The sequence below is a fragment of the Pinus tabuliformis genome, chromosome X (genome assembly GCF_031772625.1).
Source record: "Pinus tabuliformis cultivar Carrire ecotype Pingquan chromosome X, CPIR1, whole genome shotgun sequence".
NCBI classification, from domain to species: domain Eukaryota; kingdom Viridiplantae; phylum Streptophyta; class Pinopsida; order Pinales; family Pinaceae; genus Pinus; species Pinus tabuliformis.
Window position 1 is genome coordinate 1,066,934,764 of NC_142308.1, and position 12,636 is coordinate 1,066,947,399.

General features: G+C 40.5%; 1 pseudogene; it reads right to left on the reverse strand.

Moving 5' to 3' along the window:
• Positions 1–434: 434 nt before the first annotated feature.
• Positions 435–12,636, reverse strand: part of LOC149143508 (putative alkaline/neutral invertase B) — a 32,166-nt pseudogene continuing 19,964 nt past the window's right edge.

A 12,636-nucleotide genomic window follows, 5' to 3' on the forward strand; every position in this document is an offset into this window, starting at 1 on the left:
CCCTCTTCCCCACTCCCCTACCCTGTTCTGCATTAATTTTCGCCTCCCCTGTTTGAAAATGTCACGGTTCAGAATTTTCTGACGTAGGGGATGGAGCTCCTTAACCTTTCCCCAATCAGACCTACTCCATTCCACTCCTTCATTATCAATAGACAAATGGAAGAGCTCCAACTCCACGTAGAATTTCTCTACGACAACACCCTATCTCCCCTACTCTCCGACAACTCCCTAGCTCCCCTACTCTCCGACAACTCCCTGTGCTCAAAACTGGTAATATTCCTTGACCTGTCACTTTTGTTGTCATTTTTCCACTTTTCCACTTTAAGATTTCTTCATGTAGTAATACCATGCAGTTTGGATTTTATTTGTAGATCTTCCCCTGCATGTGTTGTTGCAAGTGCAGTAAAACCGTAATCTAATCTCACTAAAAAAATTCAATGGTCTAGAATATTCTCACATGGCCAAGGTCCTCCATTGTTGTAGCTCCATTTGGTGTTCGTTGGATCATAACCTATTAATATTCGCCATTCATGACTCTTTAAGGCAGGGTATGTGATGAGCTTCATCATTGGGTAATTATATGGGCCTTAAATCACCTCCTATCTTAGTCAAACCAACTATTCTCAACACTTATTGCATACTTTTGATTATATATTTTTATGAGATGAGTTAGAGTTGGATATTTTGCTTTGTGGTCTAATGTGCATGTAATGCAGGATTAAATGATAAAAGCAAGGAATTTTAGAAAAGACCTTGGTCAAAACTTGAATGGGACAAGGGAGAGGAATTATAGGAGGGAAATCCTCCTCATTTACTACCCCTCCATTTGAATATTCCTCCATCAACTCGGAGTGCAACCAGCGAAATCATGAGGACTAGAAGGCAGTCGGGCAAGTGGAAGTCAAAGCACCAGTTTATCTCTAGTTTGGGAGCCGAGCCTACCTAATTTTAAGGAAGTCATTGGAGACTTAATATGCATAAGTAGAGAGGCCTAGTACCTCAGTAGGATTCAGACTTTTGTTTGTAAAACTCTACTTTACAACAGTATAGCGCATAGATTCATGATTTAATCTTTCATTTGCTTAAGTAGTTGCATTTCCATTACAACAGTGTAACGTAGATAGGTTTTGTTTTAGTTTTCTTCCGTTTGTGCCTTTTTCTTCAGTTAGTAGGTTAGCAAGGATTATACCCATAGATCTCCTTACTGTCTGATCCACAATAAACCTCACCAATCACCATCTGATTCATTTCAATGCTTGACTTTATGCACTCTAGATCTCCACTGTTGATCTATCTGGCTTGATCCAATGACTATCGTGAATTCTTCCACCTAATTTATGTGCTCCAAATCTCCACCATCGATCTGTTGCACCCTCGATCAAACGTCTATCGTGTTGTCTTGATACTTTATGCGCTCCCAATATCCACCGTCGATCAAACCCGCATGATCTGATGGCTATGGCGCGATCTCGCGCGAATTCTTGCATGGTCGATATCCGCTCGAGAGCATGCAAGAAAAGTGGTTTTCTCATGCTACGTGTCATCCAGTGAGGCTAATCACGTAAAATTTTAGAATTCCGCTTACAGCCTTGAGGGCATGTGAGAAATTTTTTACTGCCTACGAAACCCACTCCATCATTCCACATGTCTTTCCCGCTATAAGATCTCTACCGATCATCCTTCATCAATCTTATTTGTCCATATATTCACTCAATCTCATGCGATAAGATCTCTGTCGCTCATCTTCCAATTAGTCGTGTTCGTCCATCTCTTGACTTAACCTCTCGCGATAAGATCTTCGCCATTCATCTTTTGATTAGTCATGCTTGTCCTTCTATTCACTCAACCTCCTGCTATAAGATCTTTTCCATTCATCTTCCGATTAGTCATGTTCGTCCATCTATTCGCTTAACCTCCCGTGATAAGATCTCCACCGTTAATCTTCCGATTAGTCTTGTTCGTCCATCTATTCACTTAAACTCCCGCGATAAGATCTCCACCGTTAATCTTCCGATTAGTCTTGTTCGTCCATCTATTCACTTAACCTCCGGCGATAAGATCTTTGCCATTCATCTTTAATTAGTCCTATTCATCCATCTATTCACCTAATCCCCCATGATAATATCTCTGTTTCTCATCGTTCATTCATTCTGTTCATTGATATATTCAATTAATCTCCACAATAAGATCTCCGCTGCTCATCTTTCGTTAACCTTGTTCGTCCATCTATTCATGTAATCTTCTGCGATAATATCTTCGCCGCTCATCTCCCGTTAATATTGTTCTCAATCGATCCAATGGTTCCTATGCACTTTTTACTTCATTACGTCCTCCTTTCACTAATATAGATCTTCGTTTGCTCTTCCGCTTGACTCCTGGCATGCTTGATTTTATCAAAACACCAAAAATCCGAAAACAGACTTAGTTTAGTTTCCTTGCTTACACATTATTTTGTTTTGATGATCTTTACTTTTGTCACTTAGATAACAGCATTATGTTAGTGTTGATTTAACAATTCTGCTTAGTTTAGCTATTTAAAAGGTTAATTAGGATATGGTGTGATTTAGCATTACATGTTGTTTCTTCATTACTGCCAGTGGAGTAGCTCTCTTAGAATTGATTTTCTCTTCTTCCATCAAAGAATCAAGCTTCTTCTGACTCTATAGAAGTCTGGCTTGGAAACCCTAGGGTCTCTTTCCAGATGAACAAGTGACAACAGGCAGGACCTTCAATTATACTTGTGCATATAACACTGTCACCTCCAAGTTTTTATGAACCTCGGGTTGATAAGTAATGTTGGTAGCCCAGGAGTTGCACCATCCTTGTTGCAATACTGGCACTCATCACTTTTTGGCATCATTGTTGGGGAGGTGTCAGAGTAGAATGTGATTACTGCTTTCTTTTCTTCTATTTCTAGTCTTCAACTTTCTTCCATAAGTTTATTTCTGCTAAAGTAATCTAGTAGATTACTTTCTTTCATTTTTCATTATCTGCTTTCCTTTCCATTCTGCAAGTAGAATTTCAATTTAGCTAGTAACTTTTCTTTATGTCAATAGCTTTCATTCAATCAACAATTTCATCTATGCAAAGTACTTTCCAGCTTAAAAAAATCTTATAAAAGCCAAACCAAAAACATTTTCTTTCATGCCTCGTAGGAGTAGGGAAAATTTAGGAAAATCCTTGCCAAATAGCCCCACTGCATCCAATAGCCAACCTTCTCTCTTCTTCGGTGGATGTGAACTGGAGGAACCCTTAAGTGAGAAACCTGAAATATTTGAAGAACCTATAGGGGAAGAATAAGAAGAAGAACCCATCCCTACTGAAAAAATGGTTGAAAACCGAAATGACAGAGGAAATAGAGAGAGAGTTGAGGGTGCCTTCCCCATCAATGAAACCAATGGGGACACTAAGATGAAGAATTAAGCCACTTTGCTCTACCTCATTTCCATGGCCTGGCCACAGAGGACCCTGACACTTTCCTATTTGAGTTTGTTGTTATATGCCAAAGCTATTACTATACAGATGATTAGAAAATTCTAAAATTGTTTCCATCTACCCTTAAGGATGCAGCATTGTACTGGTTCATGGGTTTACTTGGAGATAGCATCACAATTTGGACTCATGTGTAGCAGGATTTTAACAACAAATATAGGGAATACTATAGGTCAAAGGATACTAAAGAAGATATTTTTAAGATGACCATGGGCTAGTATGAATCCTTAGAAGATTATGAAGAAAGATTCTAGCTTAGTTACAAAAGGGTCAGGTGCACACTTGACCCCAAGTCACTAAAGTTGGTCCTACTCAGAGGAGTAAAGGAAGATCTTCTGGATACCTTACATCTATTAGCAAGAGAAGATATCTACCAATTAACCTATGAGGATATCAAGAATGTCTTTAGAAACCATTTTAGGGCAGCCAGGAAAAAGGGTAGGAGTAGTCAACCTATGGCTAGTACATCATCTTCCAAATCATCCATCAAGGGTGAAATTGGAAATATGCTGGAATATTTCAAAAGTGAGATGCTGCAAACCATTTACTCGCAATTGGACACCGTGAATATCAAAATGAAGCAAGAGGAAGCAGAGAGAGCCTTGGACATCTTTTGTCCTAGATGCACCAGGATGCATCCTAGGAACGAATGTCCATTGAACTGCATTGACATTTGCTGGATCTGTGAAGAAAACCACTCCACAGACAAGTGCCCTTCTTTACCTGGACCCAAAGCTATATATAAAGGAGCTAAAGGGGTCACTTAGTAGCTTTGTTACATCAACCAAAGGAGACCTCCTGGGCCTAGACCATACTAGTAGGGTATGCAAGGGTCATCCCATGCATATTACAACCCCAACCAAACCACAACTATACCTTCTTGGGGACCCCCTGTTCATCCTTCATGGTATACACCCCCTCCTTGGTCCTATACATCTCAGTATCATTCCCAGCCAACCAACCAGTCATTTCAACCTTATGCTCTTCCACAACCTTAGTGGAATACCCCACACTAGGGGTGGAGGCCCCAATACAACAATGCTCCAGCTCTATTGCCTCCACCACCTACCCAACCACAACTCCTACACTCTGCTCCACCCAAGTAACCCCAAATTCCTACCCAACCAAATCCAAACACAAACAATAGCCAAGCTCAACAGGTATACAGTGGAGAGATATCATACCCAGCTTATACTGTAGAAATCTAGGAGATCAACCTAAGATCTCGGAGAATTCTCCCAGATAACCAACATCCCTCTCCACATAGGGAGGTTGAGGAAGAAAGAGAGGAAAGCAACATTAATGTAAATCCACCCTTTCCTGAGAGATTAGCCCAACCACTCCATCCTACCCCAGAAGAACTTGAACTTATGGGAGAATTGAAAAATCTATGTGTAAAGATCCCCCTTCTCCAAGCAATCAAATATGTTCCCATTTACAATAAGTTGGTTAAGGAGAAATGATTCAAGCATCCAGGAAGAAGAAAAATGGATGCCCCTACCATTAATGTCATTGGGCAGCTGTCTGACTTAAGCCCTAGAAGCCCTGTAGTAAATGTGCACATCAATGGCACCATTGTCCCACACACTCTGATTGATCTGGGGGCTACCATTAATGTGATGACCATGGAAACCATGCTCAAGCTCAACCTCCAAGGGGCATTGAGGAAGACCACAATAGTTCTACAACTTGCAGACCATTCCACAATCACCCTTCAGGGAATTGTGAAGGATGTGATAGTCTATATTTACTCCTGGGAGTAACCTGCAGATTTCCTAGTTCTCCAACCTAAGGCTAATCTTACTGGTTACCCTCTCATCCTTGGTAGGCCATGGTTGGCCACAACTAATGCTTACATTAACTGCAGAGTTGGGAATATGACCATCAGGAATGGGCTTATTTCCAAGAAGTTAGTCTTATACCCTTGTGCTTAACCTTCTCTAGAGCATGATTTACCTTTATGGTTGGAAGAGGAGGAAGAAGATGAGGCTTATTCAGCTCAACTTTATGCATTGGAAGCAACCATAGGAGGAGGATAGCAAGATGAGGATGACTTAATTGAACACCTGCTCCAAAGTCCAACTCCTAGTTCATTACCATTAGAAGAAGAAGTAAGGGAAACCCAAAACAATCATCCAATTGACTTATGCTTGGCCAATTCCAACCCACTCCATGTTAAAACCATAGAATTTGGCCTAGAGAAAACTTTGAAAATTAATCCATCTCTTTCTGCTCTTGAAGAGGAGAAGCTATGCAACATGTTGAGAGAAAAACTAGAAGCCTTCGTTAGAATTATAAGGAAATGAAGGAGTACACCCCTCAATGTGTACTCACCACATATACATCAAAGAAGGCTACAAGCCAGTCTAGCAACCACAAAGGAGGATGAATCCATCTCTTAAAGATATAGTCAAAGAAGAATAGCAAAAACTGCTAGATGCAGGATTCGTTTACCCTATCCCTGACAGTGAATGGGTCTCTCCTTTAGTGTTAGTTCCTAAGAAAAATGGTAAGTGGAGGATTTGTGTTGATTGCAGGGAGTTCAACAAAGCCACAAAGAAGTATCATTTTCCCCTACCCTTCATTGATCAAGTGCTAGATGGCTTGGTAGGGAAGAAGTTTTTTTCTTTCCTATATGGATTTAGTGGGTACAACCAACTCCAAATCTACCTAGAAGACTAGGATAAGGCCACATTCACCTGTCCTTGGGGTACTTTTGCTTATAGGGTCCTTCCTTTTGGCCTATGCAATGCTCCTGCCACTTTCCAGAGAGAATTCTTGAGTATTTTTGCTGAATTAGTACATGATGCGGTGGAAATTTATAAGGATGACTTTACCCCTTATGGCTGTGATTTTCAAGAATCCTTGACTAACCTAGGCAAAATATTGCACAAGTGCATTGAAATGAACCTGTCTCTTAGTATAGAAAAATGTGAATTCTTAATGACTGAAGGGACCATGCTAGGTCATTCAGTATCTCAACAAGGACTGCAGGTGGACCCAAACAAAATAGGAATCATCCAAAGGGTCCCACCTTCTCAAAAGCAGAGGGATGTCAGGTGTTTCTTGCGGTTAGCTGGATACTACCAAATGTCCATAAAGGACTTCAGCAAGTTGGCCTCTCATTTATTTGGGTTGTTGGCCAAAGATTATGAGTTTATATGGTCAAAGAGCTGTCAAGAGACCTTAGACATTTTAAAGGGTAAGTTAACCACTACACCAATTATTCAAGGCCCAAACTGGGCCCTCCGTTTTCATATTCATGCTGATGCCTCACACAAAGCCATAGGAGTAGCCTTAGGTTAGGTAGAGAAGAAATTGCCATATGCTATCTATTTTGTTAGTAAGAACCTGTAAAAGGCTGAGCTAAATTATACTATGACCGAAAAGGAACTCCTTGCTATTGTTCATTGATTAAACAAATTTAGGCATTAAATTACAGGCTATCAAACATTTGTGCATACTGACCATGCTGCAATCAAATATTTAATGAACAAACCAGATGTGAATGCTAGAATTATAAGATGGCTGCTTTTATTACAACAGTTTGATCTAAATATTGTTGATATGCCTGGTAAGGAAAATGTTGTTGCAGACTTTCCATATAGGATGAATATGCCTGTAGGTGAAGAAGGAATGGTGGATGAACATTTACCAGATGTGCATTTGTTTCTATTTCGGTTCTCTTCCCATGGTTTGCTGATATAGAAAACTATTTGGTATCATCACAGTTCCCACTAAACTTTCCCTCCAAAGAAAAGAGCAAGAAGTCAGGAAAAGTGCCCCCTTCACCTGGATTGGGGGAAACATTTTCAAACTTGACCCGGATCAAATCTTGAGAAGGTGTGTAAGGGAAGAGGAAGTTTTGGAAATCCTTCTGACCTTTCATGATGGGCCTTGTGGAGGTCACTTTGCAGCAAAGAGGACAACATTCAAAGTTTTACAAGAGAGCTATTATTGGTCCACTCTTCATCAGGATGTGAAATGGTACACTAGTTAGTGTGATTAGTGCTAGAGGATGGGAAAGCCTACTCTAAGAGATGAAATGCCCCTACAACCTCAAGTGACTTTCGAGCCATTTGAAAAGTGGGGCATGGAGTTCATTGGGCCTATCAACCCTCCTTTAAAGAAAAAAAAATACATAATTGTGTGCACTGATTATTTGACCAAGTGGGCTGAAACCAAGGCGATTAAGGTGGCTGAGTTCCTAAGGGAGAATGTATTCTACAAATTTGGGTACCCTAGAGATTTAGTCACAGACCAAGGTAACCAGTTTACCTCCAACATGATTAAAGAACTGCATATCCATCACAAATCAAGCATAGGACCTCCACTCCTTATCATCCACAAGCTAGTGGGCAAGTGGAGGTGACCAACAGGGCACTTGAGAGCATCTTAACCAAGGTAGTGAGCAACAGTAGGAAGGATTTGGTAGAGAGACTAGTTGAGGCCACTTGGGCCTATAACACAACATGGAAGTCCACCACTACATTTACACCCTATGAGCTGGTCTATGGGAAAAAGGATTTGCTGTCCATTGAGTTTGAATATAACACATTGAGGATGGAAGCACAACTAGATTTGGATCTCAGTCATGCACAAAAAGAAATATTGTTCCATTTGGATGGCTTGGATGAATTCAGAATGCATGCCCTCGTACATACAGAGATAGTTCAGCTTCAGACGAAGATATGGAATGATAAATATATTAAGGAGAAGAAATTTCAAGAGGGCAATTGGGCATTGTTATATGATTCTAGGTATAAAGACTTCAAGGGCAAGCTAAGGACAAGATGGCTCGGACCTTATGTGGTGGAAAGATTCCATGATATTGGTTCAGTGCAAATCAGAACTATAGATGAAGAAGCCATTCCATTGCTTGTTAATGGACACCGATTGAAAATGTACAAGAGGCCTTTAGAAAAACAATAGTTCATTAACAATATCAATAGGACAATGATGATAGTGGAGCAAGTTCCAACTCCTCCCTCATCAGGTCACTGAAAAAAAGAAAAAAGAATAAGGATTCAGGGGAAAACCTCCATGAGGCGCCTGAGTCCCATGTTTGGGTTGAAAACCTCGTGAGGCGCCCCAATGATAAAAAAAAAAATTAAAAAAGAATAAGAAGATCGCTCGGTGAAAACATTCCTTGAGGCAGCCAAGGAAAACATCTAGGGTGAAAACCTCTCTAAGGCAGCCTAGGTGTTTTTCAAAAAAGAAAAAAGAAAACAAAAAGAAAAAAGAAAAAAGACATAATTGTTATTTGCAGGTATGCGAGAAAGACAATCAAGGAGCAAAGAGAAGATCCAAAGGGAACCCTGCCTCACATATATTCATCTCCTCCACTCCTTACCATGCATCGCTCCATCCATGCCATTGTTTTTTCACTTCATTGTTTCAATTTAGGTGAAGGTTGTGTTTTCTACAAGATCCCATGTATTCCTACAGGATATCCTGAAAACCTACATGAAGCAATTCGAGGGTGAATGGTAGGTTGGTTAGGTCCTGTAGCAACCTATCCAATAGAATATCAATCATTAGCTATAGATCTTCACTAAGATGATCCAGACAATAGATAGCAGACAATAGACAACAACGAGAAGAGGAGGAAGAAGAATGACCATGCAACAAATAAAAAACGCAGAACATCTGATCTTCGACAACTGCAGCATGGCATCGAGACCAGAGGTAAGTATCCCGCTCACTCACTCATATGCATAATTTTATCAAAAGTTGTAAAGGTTATGAGGTAGTTGGTTTTTAAGTGAAAATGTGGCCAGTTAACTTGGCCACCTTCATTCAATCATCACATACAAAATCGAGTGTCCTCTCACACGTGGCCACAGTAAACTCAAAGACAGAGGAGGAGTAGGACAAGAAGTGGTTAACTACGGATCTACGAGGTGGGAGCTGATTACAAGGAGTGGGAAACAAAAAATCGTTTGCATGCATTCACACATCCACCTCCTCGAAACTCCCTCACTCAAGTCTCTCCTATAACTCTAGCCACGCACCGGAAGCAAGGATCCTTCGTTTTGCAAAAGAATTTCTACAAGAGCATGCATAGGAGTTCCTATAGGAACAGTCTACAAGATACACAAAGGTAGTCTACAAGATAGGAAGAGAGGGGTTCAAGAAGGAATATCATGAGAACTATCCACTGCCACCATTCTAAAGAGGTAGGATCTAAAAATCTATCCCCATTTACAAGCAAATGAACTAGAAATTCTCTAAAAGCTAGTGGATATAACAACTGTGAGAGGTGAATTACATACACAGGAAACTCTATTTTCTCCTGAATTTAAAAGTCTTATGTCAACCCTCTCATTTCCTCCTCAAGCCTCACAAGCAAGATGACATGAGGGTTTAATAGGAGAGAACCCACAAATACTGTGAGGATACAACAACACCCCCAAGTGCTTGAAATCTTTATAAGACACCAATGGATGGGGTTTTTCGAAAAATTCACAGGGTATGATGATGAGGTGGCTCAAGAATTTTCTCATTCCCTCACTCCACACAACAGAATCCATGCCACTATTATAGTTAGAGGGCTCACTATAGATCTTACCCCAGATCTCATCAGTAGGGTCACCACACTTCCCTAAGAATTCCATGGAGAAAAGAAGACAAAGCAGACAGTCAGGTGGCAAAAAGGAAATTCTTTTTAGAAGGTGAAGAACCCACAAAGGATAAAAATGGAGTAAGGAGAGACAGTTTTCCATATCCATGGAGTGAGGTAGGTTACCAACTCATCAAATATATCTCATGTGAGGGTAGATACAATGTTGTTTATCGCTACCATTTTAGGATGCTTGAAGAATTAAGATTTGGGGTAGAAACAACAGTTCACCAAAGACTCAACATACCCTATTTCTTGATGCAATCACTCATAGACTCCAGCAGCAAAGTAAAGGAACGGAATTCCCAACAAACGTTTCACCATGGGTTGATCAGGATCCTCATTGGGGATTCCCTCCAAAACCTCAGGATCCATATAACATGGTTAGTCTTCAGAGACTTACTAGAAAATGATGACATCAAAACCCTCACCTATGATGTTAGTCCTTTTGTCCGTGAGGAGGAGGAAAAACAAAAAGAAGAAGATATAGAGCTAGATGGGGATGAGATGGATGAAGAAGAAACTAATGCAGAAGAACATGATGAAGGAGAAGAGAAGGAGGATGACGCTGAAACAGAGGAGGAAATGAAGGAAGAAACTGATGGAGATGAGGAAGAACAACAAGAGGAAGAAGATAACGAAAATAAAGAGCTAAGTGGCTTAAGGGATAGAGAAGCAATAATGAGAGATCAACTTGAGAGGGAAAATTCAAGGCTGAAAGGATAGCTGCGGGAAAGGGAAAACCAGATAGCATGTATGGCTAACCTCTCCTTGGAGGCCATCCAGTGTAGGATGCCAACTAAATCCTATGCTCTTTACCGCAAAGAAAAATGGTTGCAATTTCAGATTAAAACACTAGCAAAAAGGGGCAACATGTCATTTCAGGACTACATGTAGTTTATTGATCTTTGTGATCAAAGTACACCAGAGGATCAGGCAAAAATGGCTGAGTTTTACTTGCACAGCAAGGCCCTCATAGACATGAATGTTTGGGATCCTAATGCCGAGCTAGGAGATCTACAATTAATGGCTTTGGCATCATGGATGAACCATGAGGAGTCAAGGGCTGTAGAGATGAAAAGAATATTGGCCAGAGAGAAAAATGAACCTCTTTTCATCAAAGTTGAACAATCAAATCCCATGGCCCTAATCAGCAACCATAATCTAATTGTAAATGATCCTCGGCTAACACTTAGATATCTCGCCGCCCAAGAGCATGCAAATTCACATTTTGAGGATATGTTTAGGCTGCTAGGAGATGATAGTATACATGCCTGCTCTAGGAGATGGAACACACTACCACACAGGTTGAAGATCAGAGAATATCACTCCCCTTAAAGGTTGAGAGAGGCACTCAACATGACACCTATGTATAAGCAATCAATGCAAAGGTTGAATGTCAATTGGATAGGCCTAAAACTTAGTCCACCACTACTCCTAGGGATGCTAGAAGGTAGCAAAGAAGAAGAGGAATAGAGGCAGTGGGAAGAAGTAGAAAGGAAAGCAGACTTCTATGAACAAGAAGAAGAGACCACAACAGAAGCATGGGATGTCAAAGAGGCTACCAGAGCCATGAAGGACATGGACATTGACTAAGTTGCTCAGAGGATGAGCAAAAATTTCAGTAGTGGGGTGATGATGAGCCTCATCATTGGGTAATAAATTATATGGGCCTTAAATCACCTCCTAGCTTAGTCAAACCAACTATTCTCACAACTTATTTCATACTTTTGATTATATTTTGTTTATGATATGAGTTAGAGTTGGATATTTTTCTTTGTGGTCTAATGTGCATGTAATGTAGGATTAAAGGATAAAATAAAGGAATTTTAGCAAAGACCTTGGTAAAACTCAAATGGGACAAGGGAGAGGAATTATAGGAGGGAAATCCTCCTCATTTACTACCCTTCTGTTATGCTCTTAACCTGCAACACGATACAAGATTACCAAATATGCGCAGAAATATACCCATAACATAGAACGGTGAGAAATAATAGCAGGTATTTTATTATTCAGAAAGCAATGTTCACTTGCCTCTTCGATGGGGCAACCTCCAATAGAGCAGAGCTCGATTACAAGATAAGACATGATGCTCCTTGCAGGGAGTCTCTATCCTTTATATATGACTCATACCTGCAATACCACGGCGCAATACCATGGTTCTTATTAATACCATCTATCTAATACCATGGCCCATTTGCAACTAACTGTGGTCCCGTCATTAAATGCGGGTTAACCACTTACAATTATTAATATTGGCTTTATTGACTCTTTACTTAACTATAACTATTACTCGATCCTACTACATAAATAAGGGGGTTAGGGTGGGACCTCACATGCTCTCCCCCATAAGATTAGCCTTGTCCTCAAGGCTGAAGCTGCGGAAACTGCTGAAGAATCGTGGCTAGTTCCTAGGTTGTATCTTCCAGAGAGGCGTCTTTCCACTTGATGAGGACTTCCTTGATCATGCGGCTACGTAGGTGCCGTTCTCGTGTGTCTAGGACATGTTCAAGTTGGAGCGA